The 22,021-nt window shown below is 40.4% G+C and overlaps 1 long non-coding RNA gene and 1 other non-coding gene across 2 annotated transcripts in view; both read left to right on the forward strand.

Annotated features, from left to right (window-relative positions):
• The window catches only part of LOC118008045, a 197,867-nt gene that overhangs the window by 29,561 nt on the left and 146,285 nt on the right, over positions 1–22,021 (forward strand). The gene's annotated exons all lie outside the window — the stretch shown is intronic.
• LOC118008366 lies at positions 14,976–15,122 on the forward strand. The gene has a single exon (XR_004678673.1). It is a non-coding gene; the product is annotated as a U4 spliceosomal RNA (small nuclear RNA).

The following is a 22,021-nucleotide window of genomic DNA, read 5'->3' on the forward strand; positions in this document are numbered from 1 at the left end:
AAATTTAGAAATTCTGGACTCCCTGGAGCTCTATGCTGGAGTGTGATCTCTTCTCACACTTCTCCCCTTTTCTTTCCATCCTGCCTCTGTCGAACTACAAAGAACCTTATGTGGGCATCTTACTTCACTGGTTCAAGGTCTCTCAACATCCCCTCCAAACATTTGCTTCTTGGCTGACCCCATGGCCTAGGAGTGTGCCAGGACCCAGAAATGGGAACTAAGAGTCAGTCTATTTATGATGCTCATGGGGAACCATGGAGGCTGTTCTCTTCTCTCTTTTCTTTTCTGTCCTCTCCTCTTCCTTGACAGTGAGCTCAATTTTTTTAAAGAATTTATTTATTTATTTGACAGAGAGAGAGCGAGCACAAGCAGGGGAGCGGCAGGCAGAGGGAGAGGGAGAAGCAGGCTCCCCACTGAGCAAGGAGACCGATGTGGGCTCTATCCCAGGACCCTGGGATCATGCCTGAGCTGAAGGCAGACACTTAACTCACTGAGCCACCCAGGCATCCCGTGAACTCAATTTTTAATGGTCAAAGTGCAGGGGCCATTGGTATGAGCTCTAAGAAGTCAACTACTGAAATCATTATACTTATGGCATTTGTCTAGCATAGATGACCATATACCAAAAATGCTTAATGGCTGAAAAATGAATTTTGTATTTGTGATTTTATCTTTGTATATTTGTGGAATTCCAAAACCAAGTTCACATTCTCTGGCCCTTTCCTTTTTCCAGTTTTTGCTTCTATTTTAAACAAGCTGCAGTTTAGTAACACAATTGAGACTTGTTTTAGTCTCAATACAAAATACTATCCACTGATATGTGCATAATAGTACTATTGCTATCAGTTATTACATTAAGTTAATACAGTGCCCTGAGAATATATACAAGGTTTTGGGGATGCAATTTTAAATTTACCTGGAGACTGCTTATTCCTTTATCAAATATTTAAGGCCTCCTCTCCTTAGTGTGATGGTTTAAGTCCAAAAGGTACAGGAAGACATTAATGCAGGAAAGTAATGATCTGACTCAACTGAACCTTTGACTACTACAGAGAGAAATATCACCACAGTTAGCACAAGTTGGAAGACTGGTTTGGTTTTTTTTTTTTTGAGTTTTTTTTAAATTTTATTATGTTATGTTAATCACCATACATCATTAGTTTTTGATGTAGTGTTCCATGATTCATTATTTGCGTATAACACCCAGTGTTCCATTCAATACGTGCCCTCTTTAACACTCGTCACCAGGCTAACCCATCCCCCCACCCCCTTCCCCTCTAGAACCCTGTTTGTTTCTCAGAGTCCATAGTCTCTCATGGTTCATCTCCCCCTCTGATGACTGGTTTTTAACTGGTGGTCACAACCGAGAAAATAAAAGATTTGGAATTGCTGCCTTTAGATAGTGTGCCTTAGTAGTATCAGTCTCTTGTCTGCCTAATGTGTTTTTGGACGCTTACTATAAAAATAAGACCTAACTTGAAATAGCACAAGCCATGATTTGAGCTGATCTCCCATAGGCCCTATGGGATCAGAGACCTATCTAACATCTGTTTTATACCTGTTAATAAGGAAAGGGTAAAAATTTGATCAATTTCTAGGAGACAATAAAACAGAGTTCAGGGGGCTTTGACTTTGAGGTCTAAGGGAACAAAAGGATCCCCCACATCATCTGCAATCCAAAGGCTGCAAGAAAAGGAAATGATTGTCCCATCTGTGCAAGATTTCAGGATCCTGGTCCAGGTCTGGTGAAATTCAGTGATTGATGCACACCGAGAGCAGAGATGTTTGTCCTTTACCAAAGTCCATGGCGGTTGGTTGCATCAGGGCCTGGAAAAGCTCCGGAGGCAGGATGGTCTCTGGCACTGATCCACCTGCTCACTCCCTCCTCCCCCACAACCTGGGGCTTTTGGATTGAATGTCCAAGGAACCTTTGCCATCTTGGCCTGAAGTTTCCAGTTCCACAAATCTGATCTCTCCCCAGGGCTTACCTTGATGTTGATTCCAAGTCTAGTGTATGGGGCTGATGATGATGTAAGAGACAAATGCTTGAAAACTGAACTTGGATCCTTTTCGGGTTGTGGCAGAGCTGAGGGCAAGGCTTTGCTTTAGAAGTCAGAGGGGCTGAGTGGATGGTGACGGGAGAAGACAAACTAAGTATATACCAGATTCTCTAGGGTGTGTTCCTGCAAACTTGAATACACATGGTGCTGCAATGAGCAGCATAGGCATCCTGTTCAAATCAGTGCCGAATGCAAAATGTGGTTTCTCCAAATGCAAAATGTGGACTAATATCCTTAGGTGCTCTGGTGAACCTCTGAGGGACAGTGGTGACAAACAAACAAGAAGGCAAACTCTTATTATACATGAAATATTGCAACACTGAATTTCAAAGAATTAAAATTTAATCCATGTAAAATAGTGTGAATAAAAGTCATGGTATTGCATTTAAAATACTGAACTAGTTTTTATACTCTCCTTTTTAGATCCATGATTATTTTGGCGATAATTACTAAAGATTGTATTTATTTGAGAGAGACAGAGAGAGCACAAGCAGGGAGAGGAGCAGCAGGAGAGGGAGAAGCAGGATCCTGCTGAGCAGGGAGCCCAATGCGGGACTTGATCCCAGGACCCCAGGATCATAACCTGAGCTGAAGGCAGATGCTTAACCAACTGAGCCACCCAGGTGCCCCTAAAGATGACTTTTTTAATGCACTTTATCATGTTCATTGAATCTTTGCCTTGATGCTACTCTAGCCCAGTGATGCCCAGATTTTGACTTTCACAGACTGGTAATATTAAATAGGAATAACAAAAACGACAATAAGTATGACAAATATAAGAGGGGACTGACATAAGATTTGGAACTTTAGAACTTTTCATTTATTTTTTAATTGCATGAGTAGTACCTGAGTATGTTCTCCTTATTAAAAAATGTCAAACAATTTTGATAAAGCAAAAGTCTCTGGTGACCTCCATCTAATCTCCATGTCTTCCAAAGAGGGAACCACTATTATCAGTTTGCTATGCCTCCTTCTAGAATTTTCTCTATGCATTTACATACATACATAAGTCTCTATAGAAGTATATGCTTTGGATGGTTTATTTATATACATGGCTTCATACAGTACATTTATTCAGGTTTTTTTTCTTTAATCTTGGTGATTTTTCTGTATCACTGCAGCTCTATTTCACTCTTTTTAAACTGCTGTACCTAATTCCCTAATGTGACTCTACCCAGTCTATCTAACATTCTTCATTTGCTTATCTGTGCTTCTTTTTACCCATGTGTGGGCATGATAGAGGAACACTTTAACATATGCACAGAGATAGGCACGCAGCTTGCCATTTTTTCCGAGTAGGGGTTTTAATAAAAGGCAAGTTTCCATTTACTCTCCTCATTATTTTCTAAAATATAAAAGGGCAATCACATACTTTAAAAGAGACGAAATTACAGGGGAAGAAAAGGAAGATCTCCAAGACAGAATAAATGGACACCTTACCATGTGTTCATGGCAGATCAGTGAAAATGTCATGAGGGATGAGCCCTGGTGCCAGAATCTGATTTGGAGAACCACAACTCGAGTCTAAACTCAAAAACAAATGGGCTCTTTTTCCACCAAGTAACTCTTCCAAAGAAAACAATCACGATGATAGCTGTGAATGCCAGGTCGTAGTGGTTGCTCTCCCTAGTCCACGGAGCTGCTTGCTGCCCCCACCCGCAGCTGCCTTAGGGGTGTGAAGTCGCTATGGGCCTGTGTACTTTGCCCAGGAGGGTTCGCTCACACCCATGAGCTTTTGGACCTCTCTTGCTCTCAGTAACTGCTGGTCTCTAGTATGGTGTTGCTTCCTAAATTGTGGCTGGTGTTCCCAGGAGTATGGTGGATGAACCAATGAGGTCGCAAACAGATAGACCTTCTTCATTATAGGTAATATGTATTCAACATGACATAATAACATACATTATTCAATATATAATAACTTCTTTAATATATAGTAACTAAATATTAGTTTAATATTCATTTTAAAAAACCCAGAAGATACTTAATATCTAATGCAACAGACATGGTTGATGGAAAGAAAAATATTTAAAAGTGAATCTGCATGTATTAACATAGAAAAATCACCAGGGTTAAAGTAAAGCAAGTACTCTGTATGATCTGAGCAATTTGGTCAGCTTTTTGGATTCCCAGTCTTGTCTTTCAAATGGGCTCAGTAATACCTCCCTCACGGCAATGTAACACAGGTTATATAATGTAAACCTCAGAAAGTGCCTGGTACACACAGGGTATTGAGTACAGTGTAGGCTGGCCTCCCATTTTTCCACTTTCTCCTCTTCCTCCCCCAGGATTCCTTCTCCAGGTCGTAATCCAGAGTCTTATTCTGACAAAGTTTGGAAATTCTGTTAATCAAGAGTCATACTAAGGTCTTAACTGTCAATAATTATATTTGTACTCAAATGTGCAAGTTCTGAAAACTAACAAGTCTTCTACACGCAAATGAATGAATCTGTCAGTGATGGAATTTCAGGCCCAGGGATGAAATTCTTGAGAAGGGAGTGATTCCTAGAGATGCAGATTATTTGTTAGGCCTGAATGGGGTGCAGAATACCTGTCTGCCATGTTTCAATGAAGAGCTGTCACTTCCTCTGGACCAAGGTATTTACTCTCTGGTATACAAAGCCAAGATACAAATCTATTAAGATCGGGAAAGAAATGTAGTTTTGTTGGGGAAAAAAAAAAATGAAACCGGCTATAGTTACTCATCTAGGAATAATCTAGGGGAAGTGAAAACTCCTGGTTCAGTTTTGAAACTGGGTTTTTGTATGGTGACTAACATAATAAAATAAAATTTAAAAAAAAACTGGGTTTTATTTTCCAGTGGACTGGAATGTACAAAAAAAAAAAAAAAAAAAAAGCCTGGCTTGCAGGAATATCCCACAGGCTTCCCTGAGATCCTTTGTGAAAATGTAAGTTATACGTATTTTCACCCAGAGTGAGAGTGTTGTATATTGTCTGGAAACAATTAGAGGTATTTTTCCATCTTGATCTGACAACCTCAGACACATAGGCAATTGTGTGTGGGGGGGTGTTTCGAAGTCTAAGTTCTACTGTTAACTATTTAAACAGTTAAAGCATAAAAACGAATTAAGTCAAATATGCCTGGAGCCCCAAAGGGTGGATACTGATGGAACAGGGAAGCTCAGAGAGGTTTAAAAGTCACCAAGAAGAAAACTCTTAGAGCTTGGAAAATATTTTGTGGCTGCTAATGATTTTCCAAGACCCTTCAGGAAAATAGTGTGACAATGAAAGGCCGTTCATGGAAATGCCTAACCTGCCACTAGAGGCTGCGTGGGGACCTGAGAGACTGCCATGAGTCTGGCATCACCCTGGCTCAAGGTATGGCACCAGCGCCGTGGCCCCAAACAGGCTGCAGAATGAAAGGTCGTTTTGTCAAGAGGTACCAGTCTCCTGGAAATGGCATTTGGATTGTTAAAAAGAGAAATTCTGCTGGCTTATCTATTAGTTCATTTTGAAAGAAGGCTGGCATGGGAGAAGAGGTCAGAGAGGGGTCAGGGCAGCCTGAGAAGGCACCTGGGGAAAGTGAGACAGTGTGGACAAGAGATATGTAAAACCTGAGACAGACTCATGTGGCAAGTTTTGTGAAAAACCTTTTAAACTTTGCTTTAAAACTGAAGTTAGAGGCAAATGTTCCCACCTCTCTCTCCTGTTTGTCAGCGAAGTCCAAATTGCCAAGTGCCATAAGGGACAATTGTGTCAACAGCACCAGGCTTTGCATTTGCCAAATGGCAGTCAGCAAAAAGGCCTCACACTTGTGTAGGGACCTAACACTTGGCAGTGTGTTTTCACAGCTATGGTTTAGTGTATCCTTATGGTAAACTTGCAGGGAAAGCAGGAAGGTGACACCATTTCAAAGATGGGAAAACAGGGGCTGGGAGAAGTGGAAGATCTTGTACAGTATCACAGAGCTAGTGAGTGGTGGAGTGAGGATTCACACCTGGTCCACCCACTACACTCAGTCCCTGTCTCCGTACCATGTGCGGCTGCTGGGCTGCCCTCCAGAAAAGAGTGTGGGTTACTCAGTGAGCTCATGGGGTGGGGAGGTGAGATTGTGACTAACATCCTGTCATCAGGATACAGCTGTCCATTTCTTTTCCTGCCTTCCTTCCCCTTCCCCTACTTCCCAGGTACGAGTCTGCAGCCTTCAAATGGAAATGAGCTAAGAGGGACATGACTTCAGCCCGGGGGCAGAAGCAGAATAAAGAAACTATGGTGTGAAATGCCTGCGGTCCTAAGGCTCACACTTAGGTGAGGTAGCACATTTCAATAGGGCTTCAGAATAAACTTTCTAAAATATACAGTTTGACAGAAAATCTCTGACTGCAGATCCTTAACAGATTGGGTCAGGAATGAGAAGACATCTCCTTTTGCTCCATGGAGCATCACTTAGGACCGTAAGAGTTCTTGAGAATATACCCTCTTCTCTAAAAATACCAGCTTTTTTTCAAGGATGGAATAATTTTCTCCTCATTCAATAAGAACCAAAGTAGCATTAAAGACCAGAAATATTAATAACATTGATTCTATACTGAAGAGAGCTTGTCCATCTCTTCTCGGAAGATGGACTTACATTTAGTCAGAGTCTCAATTTTGATCAGAGATGAACCTTAGAGTCAAAAATATTTGTGCATATGACTCTTGGGTCAGGTTGATAACGAAGCTCCGTCTTTCCCACCCATGATTCCGGAGTTAGCAGTGGTGCCTGTGCAGAACACCGTGGAAACGTAGGCAATCGGAAGCATGGCAGGCTTCCAGCGAGAGAAAAGCAGAAGTGCCCAAGACCATGTACCACAGCTCAGGTGATTAGCAGGACCTTTTGGTCCCTGATTCTGCATCTCTTTATCCTCATTTTCTGCAAAACTCAAATTAATGTGTTTAACGCATTTCCTCATCTTGACAAATTTGGAGGAGATAAGAAACTGGCCCATAGGAAAAAAGTGAAAGCTGAAAGCCTGAAAACACAAGTAGCATAAAATGCACAAGACCCAGACGTAAGAACTACAGATATTCATCATTCTGGGGCCCTCTGTCCAGGAGCAAAGACCATCTCAAAAGGCTTTAAAGCCAACACTATCCTCTGCCCAGTACAATGTCTGAAATTTCAAAGCAGGAGTCAAATAAGATTCAGCACACACTACTTGAGAAAACAGGAAATGTATAGTGTTATTAGAAAAAGTATTTTTATCCAAATGATAATAAATCTGTCATTCTCTTTTGTTTTTTGTTTTTTAATTGCAGTAAAAAACACATAACATAAAATTTACCATCATAACCATTTCTAAGTGTACAGTTCAGTAGTGTTAAGAATATTCACATTGCATGAAACAGATCTCCAGAACTTCTTCATCTTGCAAAACTGAAATTCTTCTCCCCCCTTTCCCCAGCCCCTGGCAACCATCATTCTACTTTCTGCTTCTGTGAATTTAGCTACTCTAGATACCTCATGTAAGTGGAATCCTACAGTATTTGTCGTTTTATGATTGCTATTTCACTTAGCAGAATGTCCTCAAAGTTCATCCATGTTGTAGCACATGACAGGATTTCCTTCCTTTTTAAGGCTGAATAATATTCCGTTGTACATACAAACCACATTTTGTTTATTCATTCATCCATTGATGGACACTTGGGTTGCTTTCGCCTCTTGGCTGTTGTCAACAGTGCTGCTATGAACATGGGTGTGCAAATTGTCTCTTTGAGAGCCTGCCTTCAAGACACTGCTTTTGTTTTTTTAAAGAGATAATTCCTCTGCTACTCAGAAAACAGGACCATCAAAAATAACTTGAAAATGCGCCCTTTTTAAATTCAAATTATTTACAGAGAGCTGAGTTTCCTTCACAATAAATACTTTTGTATTTATAGTTGGGTTAGTGATATGCTAGGACTGGCGATCTTTACCCCTGTCTCTGAACAAGGATCTTATTCTCAGCCATGGCTGACCTATTTTCTTTCCATCCAAAAGCTTCCGGTGTGAGTGTTTCATTCTTTCCTTTCTGTGTGCCTCTGCTTCCACCCTCTGACCTTCTTTTCCCTAAACAGATAAAAGTCTTGACCTGTCCAGGGCCCACCCCCATCTTTACCTGGAGGTAACCACCACCTGCCTCACCTCATTGGTTATCATTATTACGTCATCCAGATCAATCACTGGGCACTCGCACTGTTCTAACTGTCGCTTTGATCATTCGTTACACTTTGTTAGTCCTCATCAGATCCAGGCCCCACTAATCGGAAACAGCGGCCTTCCAAAAGCAAGGCAACCTGGTGACCAGGGGCAATTACTACATTGTTTGGTTTTTAAATTAGTCCCTTCTTGGTGCTCTGATCACCATCAGGAGGCTGGTGATTCAGAAACCCAGGGGGTGCTTGCTGTCCGTACCTCCCGTAGCCAGCCTGGATTCACACACACCCTGACGGTAGTTCCCAGCCAAGGGTGACCCCAGTGGGCCTGAAAAACACAGTCTGTGACCTAGACGCTTAACCTCCTCATAAAAGAAAGTCCTTTCTAAGACCTCTCATCCATGGGCATTTACACATAAGACAATTACCATCGTAGCAGACTTTCTCTGTGAGAAGCTTTGGGATCTTGCCATTAGGACCGTGTCATCGTACGGCAGAGTTCCCTGGCTCAACAGAAGCCCGTTTCTTTCTGGCCCACACCTAGAAGGGGCTTGGAGTCAGAGGGAATGGAAGTGGACAGCTCCCAGGTTTCCATATAACTGAGTAGGAGCTCAGGTTTCTAGCTCAAATGCCAGGGGCCAGCCTTGGAGGAAGGTTTGAGGAGATCTTTGCAGGAAATTGAAAGGAAATTATGCCATCTTCCAGCGCATCATTTTCTTCAATGTCAGTGTTTCCCAAACTTCAGGAATTTATGTAGAACTTTCATGATTTTTGTTATACACAATCCTCTTTTTTATTTTAAGGAATCATTTACAAGAAAACTATTTCATACTTTGCATGGAAAGCAAGTATTTCTTGTCTTTCATTCAGCAATGTCTAAAAATGTCATTTATTCCCACCTCAACTAGCACCCCACAAGGGTTAGCCCACAGATGAATTCCCCTCATCCAGTTGTAGTTTCTATCATGACTTGGGGTGGCACAGCTTGGTGGCCCCTGAATAGCATGAACTGGATTTGGCAGATTACTATTACTAATGAGCCACGGTAGCTTATTCCTGTTAAGGATTTTTATCACATAGTTATGGTAGGGCCTTGTCTTGGAGGAATGACTTTGATGGTTCAATGACAGGCTGTGTAGAACAGGATGGAAGCTTTTAGGACAGAGAACTTTCTTAGTTCCTTTTGGAGTTAAGAGATCGGGCAGGGTCTTATCTTCTTGTGCTTGATGGATGCCCACTGGAGCTGATATCCATTCTTCTCATCCTCTCTCTACATACTCCACCTACTCTCCCTGGGACATGCATGAACTCTCACACTTTTACTGGCCAGAAGAGTGGCATTCTTCTGAGACAAAGCTTTAACTCCCAAAATGTCCACTTGGGGACCTTCAAACTGTATCCCAGCATATCCCAAATTTGCTGTTTTAGAGTTCACATGGTACAAATGTGGCCAGAATAAGAGCAGTCTTAAGCTACTTTTGATGACCTCCTGGATGGAGGGATTTAAGTTTCTAAGAGCAAATTTCATAGGAAGTACAGAGGAAGAAATGCATACAGCTCCTGCTTTCCCTCTTCCATCTCAGAAGCTGCAGTTAGCAGGCGGCATATAGTTCAAGCATGCCTTTTGATTTAAGGTAAAAAGGAGATATTTTGTTTTTCAGTAAGGCAGAATATATCTTAATGTAGTAATTGAATTTAGTTCTATTTAGTCTAGTTTGATGGGGTAGATCTAGAGTTGGGAGGGAAGAACTGACATTGTTTAATACTTAACAGATGGATAGAAAACAAAAAGTTTAGAAGATAAGAATGTCAGAAGGTTACCAGCTGCTGTGGGTATAATGGTAAAATGAATTTATTTAAAAGGTGGGCTTATGTTTATTAACACATGCCTCTCTTTCCATTATGTTTTAGATTTACAAATTATTCAAAGGGAGAGCTATTATTTTTTGTTAAATTTTGAATAGACTGCTGTGTTCCAAAAAGGTATATTTGTGTTTCACATGAGCTGTACCTTATTACGTAAGAAGATGTTTCTGCTCTTGAGTGGTGGAGAATTTGTAGTAGTAATTTCTTAGCATGTTAACTCTATGAAGCAATAGCCATTGCTTTCTATTCTCAAATGTGGAAGTCTGAAGATCACTAAACAATTACAAAAAAGTAAGTAAACTCCTTGACATATGCATTAACTTTCACGTCATGATACATGAAATTCTACTTCTAAGACAGCTCATTAGGCAAGGGCCACCTCTATACTCTGGTGGGTAAATTTACCATTGAAAATGAAGGGAATTATCCCACTGGAAGTTTGTGAGTGGAAACCTCTTGGCACCAATTCCTCGCATATTGTGTCTTGTATCTAATATGGAGTCAGTCTAAATGACGGCAGGCGTTGAGGGATGATGTGAGCCTGGGAGGAGGAGCTTAGCATTTGGAGCCTTCACAGAGTCTGAGGCAGTGACTTCCTCAGGGATGTTGGTCAACACTTAACCCAAGGATTCAGTCTCCCCAGCTTCCTGGTGGAGATTCATTTGCTTAACTATTTAGCAGGGGTTCTTTAAAAAGCAGTGAATTACTCATTGCCTGAAAAGTGGTTTGAAGACACACTAAGTACCATTGTGGTTAAACTGAGGAAGGCTACTTTTATGCACACCTTCTGTAAAAACCATTAGATAATTCTTTGGGTCAAAAGGACAATGCATTAGGATAAATAAGTACGAAATAAGAGAAGTCATCGAATAGAAAGTGGAACACTTGACAGGAACTCCACGTGTGGTAGGATGGATTGGTTCTAGGGTTACATGGGATTGCCAAAGGAAAATAGATTTGTGAGGAGGGCAGTAGGAGGGAGAAGAATGGGCAGGCTATTGATGAAAACCTGGCTAAACAATTGAAGCTCCAGGAACTTAAATATAAAACCAAACATGATATTTCCTTAAAGCACCAGCTCTTTATTCCTTGGAAGCAAGTCGTATCCAATCAACACTTCTTTGTTGGGTGTCTGCTAGGCATTTATTACTGTGCTAGGATTTGTGAGAAAAACTAAAGGGTGAGAAATAAGGAGTCTCAGACTTCAAGGAATTTATAAACTCACTGGGGAGCCAAGGGTTACATTCAGTAAGAAACTCTTAAGACAGCAATACAATCAAGCAATGTAACCAAGGACAAATGCTAAGTTTTAGGGAGAAGGACGCATCAGTGAAGCCTGCAGTTCTTATTAATAGAAACTTTGTGGTAATTGCCAAAGACTTTACAGGAAGGTGGTGTTTGACCTAGGTCTTGGAGGGTTTTAACGCTCACCAATTTTAGATGGAAATTTCCACTTCAAGTCATTTCTGTTTCAGACCAAGACTGCTATTTCTCACTCTTCCTTTACGTATTCTTCTAGTACTTCCCTTTTAAATGTTGGCATTCTTCAAGTTTTGTACTTAACCATATTTCTTTTCTACTCACAAAATCAAACACTATCAAAATGATGGATTGAAAAGTTAAATGAGAACAAAAAATGGAGAGATAACAAAAGATGAGTCCAGTAGATAGGATACAATAAGAAGTTATGGGGCTTGTGGTAAATGAAGAGTTTTCGTCTGCCTAAAGGTATTCAAATTTAAGTTTAAGTTTATACACACACACACACACACACACACACAGTCTTGTTCAACAAATCACCTCTAGCAGCTGGGATTTGAGTTGCCAGTGGGTGATTTATGATCTAACTACTGACTTTTCCAAAACATTGTTTTCTAAGCCTGAGCTCTTCTCCTGAGTTTCAGACTGATTTTTTTGAGTATCTAATAGCCATCTGCACAGAAGTCCCCCAGATATCTTAAACCAGGGGTTGGTAAACTATAGCCTGTAGTCCAAATCCAACCCACTCTCCCACCCCATTCTACTGGAACACAGCCACATACTTTGCATATTGTCTATGGCTGCCTTTACCCCTCAGAGGCAGAGTTGAATAATTGTGACAGAGACTACATAGCCAACAAAGCCCCAAATATTTACTATCTGATGCTTTATATAAAAAGTTTGCCAAACCCTGCCATAAACCAACATGTTCCCAAATGAACTCATCCTCTTCTCCCCCATACCAACTGTCTATTTACTTTGGAGTCCCTCTGATTCTTTCTTCTACATCACTTCCCTCATCTCAAGATCTGTCCTGAGACCTGACAGTGTTCATACCACTCCTTATCCCTTCATGAACACTAGGATTTACATTTTTATAAAAACAAATCTGATCGGGGCACCTGGGTGGCTCAGTTGGTTAAGTGCCTCTTGATTTCAGCTCAGGTCAGGATCTCAGGGTCAAGAAATCGAGCTCTGGGTCAGGCTCTGCACCGGGCGTGGAGCCTGCTTAAGATTCTCTCTCTCCCTCTTCCTCTGCCCCTCGCCCCAGCTCTCTCTCTCTAAAAAACAAACAAACAACCCACCCCCAACAAATCTGATCATGTCACTTCCCTACCTAGAATCCTTCAGTGATGCCCTGTTTCCTCCCAGATAAAGCGTTTCTTTCCAATGGTACAATCCCTTTTCTCATTTATATCCCTACCGACATGTTTAGCCTCATCTTCCATTCTTCCACTTGCTCTCTGAAGTGTCTTACTAATGTATGTATCATTGTCTTGAATGCATCATTCTCTTCCCCATGCCTCTGAGGGATGCACATACTGTTCTTTTATCTCTTGGTTTTATACCTAAGGAACATAATTGTCAAAATTCAACTTCAGCATCATTTCCATTGTAGCACTGTCTCACCCCTGATCTTTCTCCTTCTTCTGCTCTGTGTGCTGGCCCCCAGATTTAGGGCCCCCTTCTTCTGATTCTGTAGTGTAAAATGTCTAAGTCTGTTAGAGTATGTCTCAAACTACATTTAGTTCTAATTAAATTCAGTTCTCTCTCTCTGCTTTAGGTGTGAACTCCCTGAGAGATCCTGTCTTATATATATATATTTATATCCCTAGTAGCTATCATAATGCTTGCCAAAGATTAGGTGCTCAATAGATGTTCAGTAAATTTTTTAAGCTGATTATAAGTCAATAAGTCTTTAACAAACAAGGATTAATCCCTGATACACAGAACATTTGCTGAAGGACCACCAACGCTGGGCATAAGTTATAAATACAAGTCTATGATTGATTAAATGATATATTAATTCAGTAGAAGAGAGACCCTTTTGAAATGCAAATTACACCATGTTATTCCCACTCTTAAAGCCTTCCATGGTTTCCTTTGCACTTAGAATTAAAACCCAAAAGCTTTAAGGTAACAAACATCAAGCTTGATTCAGCAGCCCAGCCTCTAATCAGCCCCTTCCTAACTCCCCACATTCAAGGCACACTGACCTTTCTCTGTTTCTCAAAAGCACCACTCTTTTCTGCCTTGGGGTCTTTGTACCTGTTTTCCATCTTTCATGAAGACTCTCTCACTCTTCCTGTGGCCAAATCCCATTCATCCTGACTGTCACAGTCCAAAGGTCATGTCTTCTCTGCTCACAGTGCCTGGTCTTTTCCATTCAAGTGCTCACTACTATTTACAATAGTATGCTTGTTTGCTGGTTGGTGTTTAACATCTGTCATTTTTCCATGTTATGGGAAGCTCACAGGGCAGAAGTTCTGCTCACTATTGGCATTGCCTGGCACATGCCAGGTGCTCCATAAGGATTTTCTAAATAAGCAAATAAATGAAAAAGGGAACATTTTGGATATTTTTGAATAGAGAGAGAGGTGGTTAGATCTGTCAGTAAAATGTAGGACAGACTGGAGCAAACAAGAAGGGAGAAACATTAGGAAGCCCTTGCCTCTAGGTGAGGCAAAAGTATTTCAGAACAACTGTGAAGTGGGGATGGGAAGGAAGAGGCAAAATTATTACTCTTTTCAAATTTTATTCTTTTCTACCAGGAAAACTCAAGAGAAAAACCTTGAAGGATGAATAAAAAAGTTAAGCAAATTGGCCATTTTCAAAAATCTGTGTACTAAAATCATAGCTTTCCTATATAATAACAACAGTTTAAAAAAGATACAATGAGAAAGTATTCCATTTAAAATGGCAAACAAAAAAATTAAAATTATGAATAAACTAAATAAGAAATGTATAATAGACCTTAAAAAAATCATAGCAAAGTTATAAAGAAGACTTCAGTAAATCTTCAAATTAGCATATTTTTTAATAAGAAGCCTCAATCTTACTAAAAGTGAATTATACCTACATGAATCTATATATAAATGTAAGGCAATTCTTTTCAAAGTGCTCAGTGGATTTTTACAAAATTTGACAAAGATGATTTTGAGGTTCATTTGAATGAATACATTTTTTAAAAGATTTTATTTATTTATTTATTATTTTTTTAATAAAGATTTTATTTATTTATTCATGAGAGACAGAGAGAGAGAGAGAGAGAGAGGCAGAGGGAGAAGCAGGCTCCCAAGGATCAGGGAGCCTGATGTGGGACTCGATCCCAGGACCCTGGGATCATGACCTGAGCCGAAGGCAGACGCTTAACCATCTGAGCCACCCAGGTGCCCCAAGATTTTATTTATTTATTTGAGTGAGAGAGTGCACGCATGCATACACACCAGTGGCAGGGGCGGGGGTGGTGGCCACAGAGGTGAGAGGCAGAGGGGGAGGGAGAGGGACAAGCAGTCTTCCCACTGAGCATGGAGCTGGACATTGGGCTTGATCCCACGACTCTGAGACCATGACCTAAGCTGGAATCAAGAGTCGGACGCCCAACCGACTGAGCCACCCAGTTGCCCCTGAATAAATATTTAAGAATAACAAAAACTAAGCTTTGCGCAGTGGCAGTATCGTAGCCAATGAGGTTTATCCGAGGCACGATTATTGCTAAAAGAATAACAAAAACTATTAAAAAAGGAAGCAAAGAGGAGGAAGCTGTCTTTCTATATATTAACAATTTTAAGCTATAATAATATAGTATGGCAACCAGTGCAAGAAAAGCCAAAGGGAATATTGAAACAAATGGAAAACCCAGAGATGGATCTAAGTATTTATAAAAGATTTTATTTACTATGATAAACAAGATATTTCAAATCACTGAGGCAAGGATAAATTATTCAATAAACAATTCTGATATACTGTAAAGATAGTGGAAAAATTGAAATTAAATCTCTATCTATACCAAAAATCATTTTTTAAAAGTATTTATATATTAAAATACAGCACATATATTATATATTATGGTATCAGATAACATGCTTAAATGAAACCATTAAGATATTATGGATAATATTCATATGATCTTTTGATGGGAAAATACTTTTCATAATAGCACCAAAGACAAAAGTACTAAAGAAAAACTGATTTATTCAATTACGTAAATATTTACAATTTCTTTGTTAGGAAACAACAGTAAGGTTAAAAGAAAAATGGTAATCTAGAAAAGTATTGGCAACATTTGTAATAAAGTTTCATATCCCTAACAGATGAAGAACTCATAAAATTCACATTTTTAAATGGCTAACTTTCTCAAAAATTGATAAGAATAAGCAATTAACATATACACACATACAAGAAAAGAAATACAGATGTTTCACAGCATAAGAAAAAGTTTAATTTTACTAGTAATCAAAGAAATGCAAATGACAGAAGTAGCAAGATATAATTTTCACCCACCTACCTGACAAAACAAACATTAAATGATAAATTAACATCCATTAATAACCATACTGCTGGGGATGATATAAACTGCCAAAACTTCTCTAGAGAGTAGTACATGTCAAAAGCCTCAAAAACATATAAAAAGTATAAGCCTTTTGAATCGCAAATCCCCTTCCAGAAAATTTTCCTCCCCAAAGTATATAAATGAATTCATTTGTAACTTTCATTTATGCATTACACTGAGCACCCAGGTTCTGAGTATTATAACTAAGAGGTGAGACAGAGGAGTAAATGGGAAAGATATTATAATCCTGCCCTCAGAGAGCTTATGTCCTCATAGGAAACACAGGCAGTAAATAAGGAATCAAATAAATAAATACAAGAATTAGGTATTATTATGCTATGATGAAAATAAGCATGGAAGCTGTGATAGTCAGTGAAGGCTTTTCTTTTCTTTCTTTTTTTTTTTTTTTAAGATTTTATTTATTTATTTGACAGAGAGAGACAGCGAGAAAGAGAACACAAGCAGGGGGAGTGGGAGAGAGAGAAGCAGGCTTCCCACGGAGCAGGGAGCCTGATGCAGGGCTCAATCCCAGGACCCTGGGATCATGACCTGAGCCAAAGGCAGACACTTAACGACTGAGCCATCCAGGCGCCCCGCTTTTTTTTTTTTTAATTTTTTAATTAACATATAATGTATTATTTGTTTCAAGGGTACAGGTCTGTGATTCATCAGTCTTACACAATTCACAGCACTCACCATAGTACATACCCTCCCCAGTGTCCATCACCCAGCCACCCCATCTCTCCTACCCCCCTCCACTCCAGGGAAGGCTTTTTGTAAGAGATGTCATTTAAGCTAAGAGCTGAAGGCTACAAAGGAAATATTTACACAAAGAGCCAGGCAGAGAAAACAGCAGTATAAAAGCCTCTGTCAGGAGAGACCCTGGCACATTTAAGAACTAACAGAAGTCCAGGAAGCTAGAGAAGAGCAACCCCAGGTGTGTGGGAGGATAGGAGGAAGGAGTAGGAGTGGTGTGTCAATGGCAGTGAGGGCTGAGGTGGGCACTGGCCCCTCAAACAGGACTTTGTGGGTAATGAGAAGCAGTTTGGATTGTGTTCTATCTACAATGGGAAGCCACTGAAGGTTTTTATGGAGGGAAGGGGTGGGGTCTAATTTGTCCTTAAAAAAATTTCCTTGGTGACTATGTGGAGAATGGATTTAAGGGGAGGCAAGTGAGAAGGCAGGAAGACTGGGAGGCAATGACAAAGTCAGAGAGAGAGGTGATGTTGCAGACATGAGGATGGGACAGAGATGGTTTACAATGCTACAACATTTGGGAAAAGACCTCCACGTTCTATGACAGAGGATGTACTAAATAAAATTATGAGCCCCTTATTAAAGCTGAGCCGTCAGAAACAACATTGGCATAGCAGGCACCTTTTGAATCTTAGGTGAATAAATTGATAGAGGAACAAACTGAAATCATGAGGAAATAATTGGTGGCAACAAGTCTTGGAGAAGACATAAGGGGTATAATCAAAAGCCGAGGTGGAACGGTACCCCTTGGCAAAGAAAGTTGCTTCTTCCCAGGGTGACCCCTGGTTCTGCTTGCCCAGGACATTTCTAGTGTGCTGGGTATCCTCCGGTCTAGGGCATCGTGTCCTTGTGTAAGTATCACAGTGTCCCCTTTCACTCTCAGAAGTGTTCTGGGTTTGAATGAGAAACTGTATGGCCACTCCACAGTGTGTCCAGGTAACAGGAATAAAGGGAGAACGGAAGTGCTATGAAACAGTGAAGAGACGTTCACTGAGGACAGGGAGAGAGCTCAGAGAAGTGACTGCAGTCACCATGTGAAGGAGGAGGTCAGGGCACCAGAATGCCTGAGGGAGGGTGGGCTGGGGTCTTGAGCAGCGTGGAAAAGGCTGGTACCATCTGTGAGGTGGAACTTCTGGGAGCTTTTGTGCATATGAGCACAGAGATGCACAGAGTTTTCCAAGGCAGGACAAATGTCATCTATGGCACCTACATCCCCGGCCTTGATCTTTGAATAGTAATGTTTGTAATTTAGACTCTACAAAGAAAGGTTTTTTCATCTTTGGTATCATGTCTGTGGTAAATTTACATTTGTATTCTTTGAAAACGAGAAAACCATGTATCTGAAATTCTTTCAGTCAGAATACTCAGAAAATCAGACAGAACCTACCATTCAATCCTTTTAAATAAAACCAATTCCTTGTATCAATAGTCATGAATTTCATTTTTTTATCTTTTTGTTTCTTCAACAAATACTTGTGTATCAACTAGGATACAATTAGGATTGTATCCCTGTGAGCCAGCATGAAACTGGTCCCACCAAGTACTGTCAGTCTGTCTATACTGCCACCTTCCTCCTAATGGTAAAGGCTGTAAATATAGACACACTTCCCCAAAGCCATTTTCTTTCACCTGCTCATGCACAAATTCTCTCTTCTCCCTCTCCCAGCCTCAGCTTCTCTCCAACAAGCACGCATTATTTTTTTCTTTCAATATTTCTGTGTTTTCCTACATCCTCAGAGGCTAATGCATTAGATTTTTTTTTAAATCTATGCACACCAAGATTTAAATGCAAGGGCTTATAGAAACTTTATTCATAATTTCCCCAAACTGGAGACAACCCAAATGTCCATCAATGAATAAATGAATGATGGCACGTCCATACAATGGAATTGTACTCATCAGTATAAAGGAACTGATATGTAGCTCAATATGAATGAGTCTCAAAAGGGTAATGCTGAGTGAAAGGAGTCAGAGTCAAAGGGTTGTATACTTTATGATTCCATCCCTATCTACTGTAGAAAAAGCAAAATTACGGAATTACAAAATGGATTACTTAGGGCTAGGGTTGAAGAGGGGATTGAATACAAAGGGGCATGAGGAAATTCTGAGGGTGATTTAAATACCCTACACATCTTGATTGTTACATGACTGTATATGTTGTTCAAAATGCAATGATGTGTATGTGCAGAACGGATAAATTTTATTGTGTATAAATTATACCTTAACAAACCTGACAGCTGAAAACTTCTGGCAGATTAGTTTTTGTTTATCTGAGTGCACAAACACTCACAGAAAACAAGAGTAAAGAAGAAACAAGAGAAGGGAAGAAAGAAACTGATAGGATGGAAAAGGAAGTGAGATTTTTGTTAAGATTCTTCGTAAAGCAATGTAATTACTAGTTGACTATAACAGAAGTATGGTAATTAACTGCCTAAAATTGCCAACTACGTGTCAAGGACATATTAGAGGAATATAAGATTGACCATAAAATTTGAGAGGGTCCCCAAATAGGAATAAATAAAATGCACTTAAAACAAAAGTTATATCATTATAGAATAAAACAAAAAAAATGATGACTCTCTTCACTTATGACACAGCTCTATTACAAATTCCCTCCAGGCCAGAAGACTTATGCTTAACTGCACAGCTGTCTTAGAATAAAACAGACATGTTCAGGCCAACCCTCCCTACCACCACCACACATACTGTAACCTAAAAGTCAAGGGCATAGTAGTGGCTAACTCTGTTCCCAGCGCCATCCTCTTTACAGACACAGCCATGCAAAGGCATTACCCAGTTCAGGTCATGGTCAGCAAAAAAGATGTGTTTTTGCCATTTAGAGGGTGTAAGTAAAATTAATATACAGGATTATATGTGAAATCCACATATGGCATTAGATTCATTTTTCAATCAGAAAGTGGAGCCACACTTGGAAACACTTGGGCCTGTTAGTATGCGTAAGTCCAAAGACAGCACAGAAAATATTGGCATTGAGGTAAATAATGACAATTTAGCGCACAGAAGGAGGCTGTCTAACTTGAGAGATGATCTGGCTTCTGGAAGGCCAAGACTTGACTGTGTAAAATCCATCCCCACTCAGTCCCATCTCCCAACCCCACCCCCAACCTCTCTTTTGAACACTCACATTAGTGTCCTGGCTTCTTGCCTGAGAACTTGAAAATGAAGGGATAAAAAGTGAGCTTAATGTTCTTTCCTAGGTATAAGTCCCCTTTCTTCTTCAACACAGGCCCAGAAGCACCACTGGGGATTAGAGAGTAAGAATCTGGTATTTTTAATAGAATGATTTGAGGGCAACATCATAAGGATTTAGTGAGGCCATAAGAATAGGGGCCCCTTTTGGTCTCTGGGGTCTGTTCCCCAGACTTTGGCCATGCTGTCTTCACATATGGGAAAATGCAGGTAGAATTTTCTTTCTAATCTTAACATCTTCTGGTTAAATCATATGCTTTCTCAGCCACTTCTGTCCAAATACGTTTTCCTAATGAGGCATTATAGTCCTATGAAACCAATCAGTTTTTCCTCAAAGACAGTATTTTGTTTTTTTAAAAACCCAAACCCTAATTAGTTTGTGGACAATAACATTGTTATTTTAAAAACAGTGTATGATAATACTCCCAAATGCTAGCAGCCACCAATTTTAATCTACTTGTTTCAGAAACACATTTTTTTTTTTTTAAAGATTTTATTTATTTGACAGAGAGAGACACAGCGAGAGAGGGAACACAAGCAGGGGGAGTGGGAGAGGGAGAAGCAGGCTTCCCGCCGAGCAGGGAGCCCGATGCGGGGCTCGATCCCAGGACCCTGAGATCATGACCTGAGCCGAAGGCAGATGCTTAACGACTGAGCCACCCAGGCGCCCCTCAGAAACACATTTTTGGAACACGGTTCCCCATAGAATTTACAATATGGGATATGTTTCCAGGCTAGCCCATATAACTGTGTCTAATTAAATGGGAGGGGGAGTCTATAATACTACTATTGTAATGGTCCGAGAAAAATAAAACTGAAAGCTTTGAAATTACTGAGATAAAATGATATGCAAGAAGACAAAGCCTGGAAAGATTACAGAAAAAAAATCAGAAATTAAACACATCAAAACAAAAATCCAAAGAATTTTTAAATCTTAAGTAGTTAAGAAAAAGTGTCTAAATTGGAGAAAAAGGTGGAGATTTGGGGAGAGGAGGTGGTCCAGGTATTTTTAGGGGTTGAGAAATTAATGGCATTGTTCTTTATTAAATTATATTCCTATCAAAATGAACAGACTTTCTTTTGGTTGGTGCTGCAGATTGCTAATATTAGACTTCGCCTGGTGGTCCACCAATGGGGAGGTGGGTAGGAAGAGAAAAACTGAAGAGCAGTGCTTCTCCTGAGGCCAGAGAAGGTAGCGGATTTCTTGCAATCTTTTCTCGTTACGTGAAAACAAAGTCCCTTCCCAGCCTATCTACACTTTTTCCCCAGGTGGCCTCTTTCTTACCCATGGATTTACTTACTGATTATAAACTGGTGACTTTTAAATTTGTTCCTCAAGCTCACACCATCTTTCTGAACTTCAGAACTATCTCATGCTACCTCATATAACCACTGATCTGTCTGTACCACAGATGAATCAAGTGGCATTTGCCCAGCAAGTACACTCATTCCCCCAGGAGTCCCCTCCCAATCCCCCTACCCTCAGAAGAGAAGAGAAAAAAAGCCTTTCTCTTCTTCCCATCTTAATTGATAGCAATCCTCCCCACCCCCAGTCACCTGGGCCAAAGTATTAGGGTCACAAGACCTTTTCTCCCTGGACCTCATATGTAATCAGCCCTCATATCCTCTCAAATTCCCTGATCCAGTGTCTCTGAACTCCGCTCCATCAGTCTCATCCCCAGCCCTACAGCAATAACTCAGTTATTGCAATAACTGATCTGCCTGCCTGCAGTCTTGCCCCTTGCAGTCCATTTTCTAGATTGCCAACAAAGTGATCACGGCTTGGTTCCAAATCCTTCAGGGGCTCTCCATCACATACAACAGGGCTGCACAAGGGGAGACCATTTGCATCAGAGTCAGTGCAGGGGTGAGGGGAGGTGGGGCAAGAGCATACTGGTTAAACTGCAGATGCCTGGGCCTTGCCTTGGGACAATGGAATCTGAATCTTTAGGGGAAGGGGAGTTAGTAAGACCTAGAAATTTGCATTTTTAAGCAAGTTGGGGTCATTTTAAAATACACTTATGTCTGAAAAGCATGCATTTAAGAGATGACGTCTACTCCCTTCCATGTGGTGCAAGGTCTTCCACACTCCCTCCGCCTGTCCACGCAAGCTCAAGCCTCATCCCCCTCCACTCCTGTACTTCTCGCTCTTCCACCTACATGGTGCTGTTTCCTAGATTCCCTT

This window comes from Mirounga leonina, unplaced genomic scaffold (assembly GCF_011800145.1).
Source record: "Mirounga leonina isolate KUSES-001 unplaced genomic scaffold, KU_Mleo_1.0 Mir_125, whole genome shotgun sequence".
Taxonomy (NCBI): domain Eukaryota; kingdom Metazoa; phylum Chordata; class Mammalia; order Carnivora; family Phocidae; genus Mirounga; species Mirounga leonina.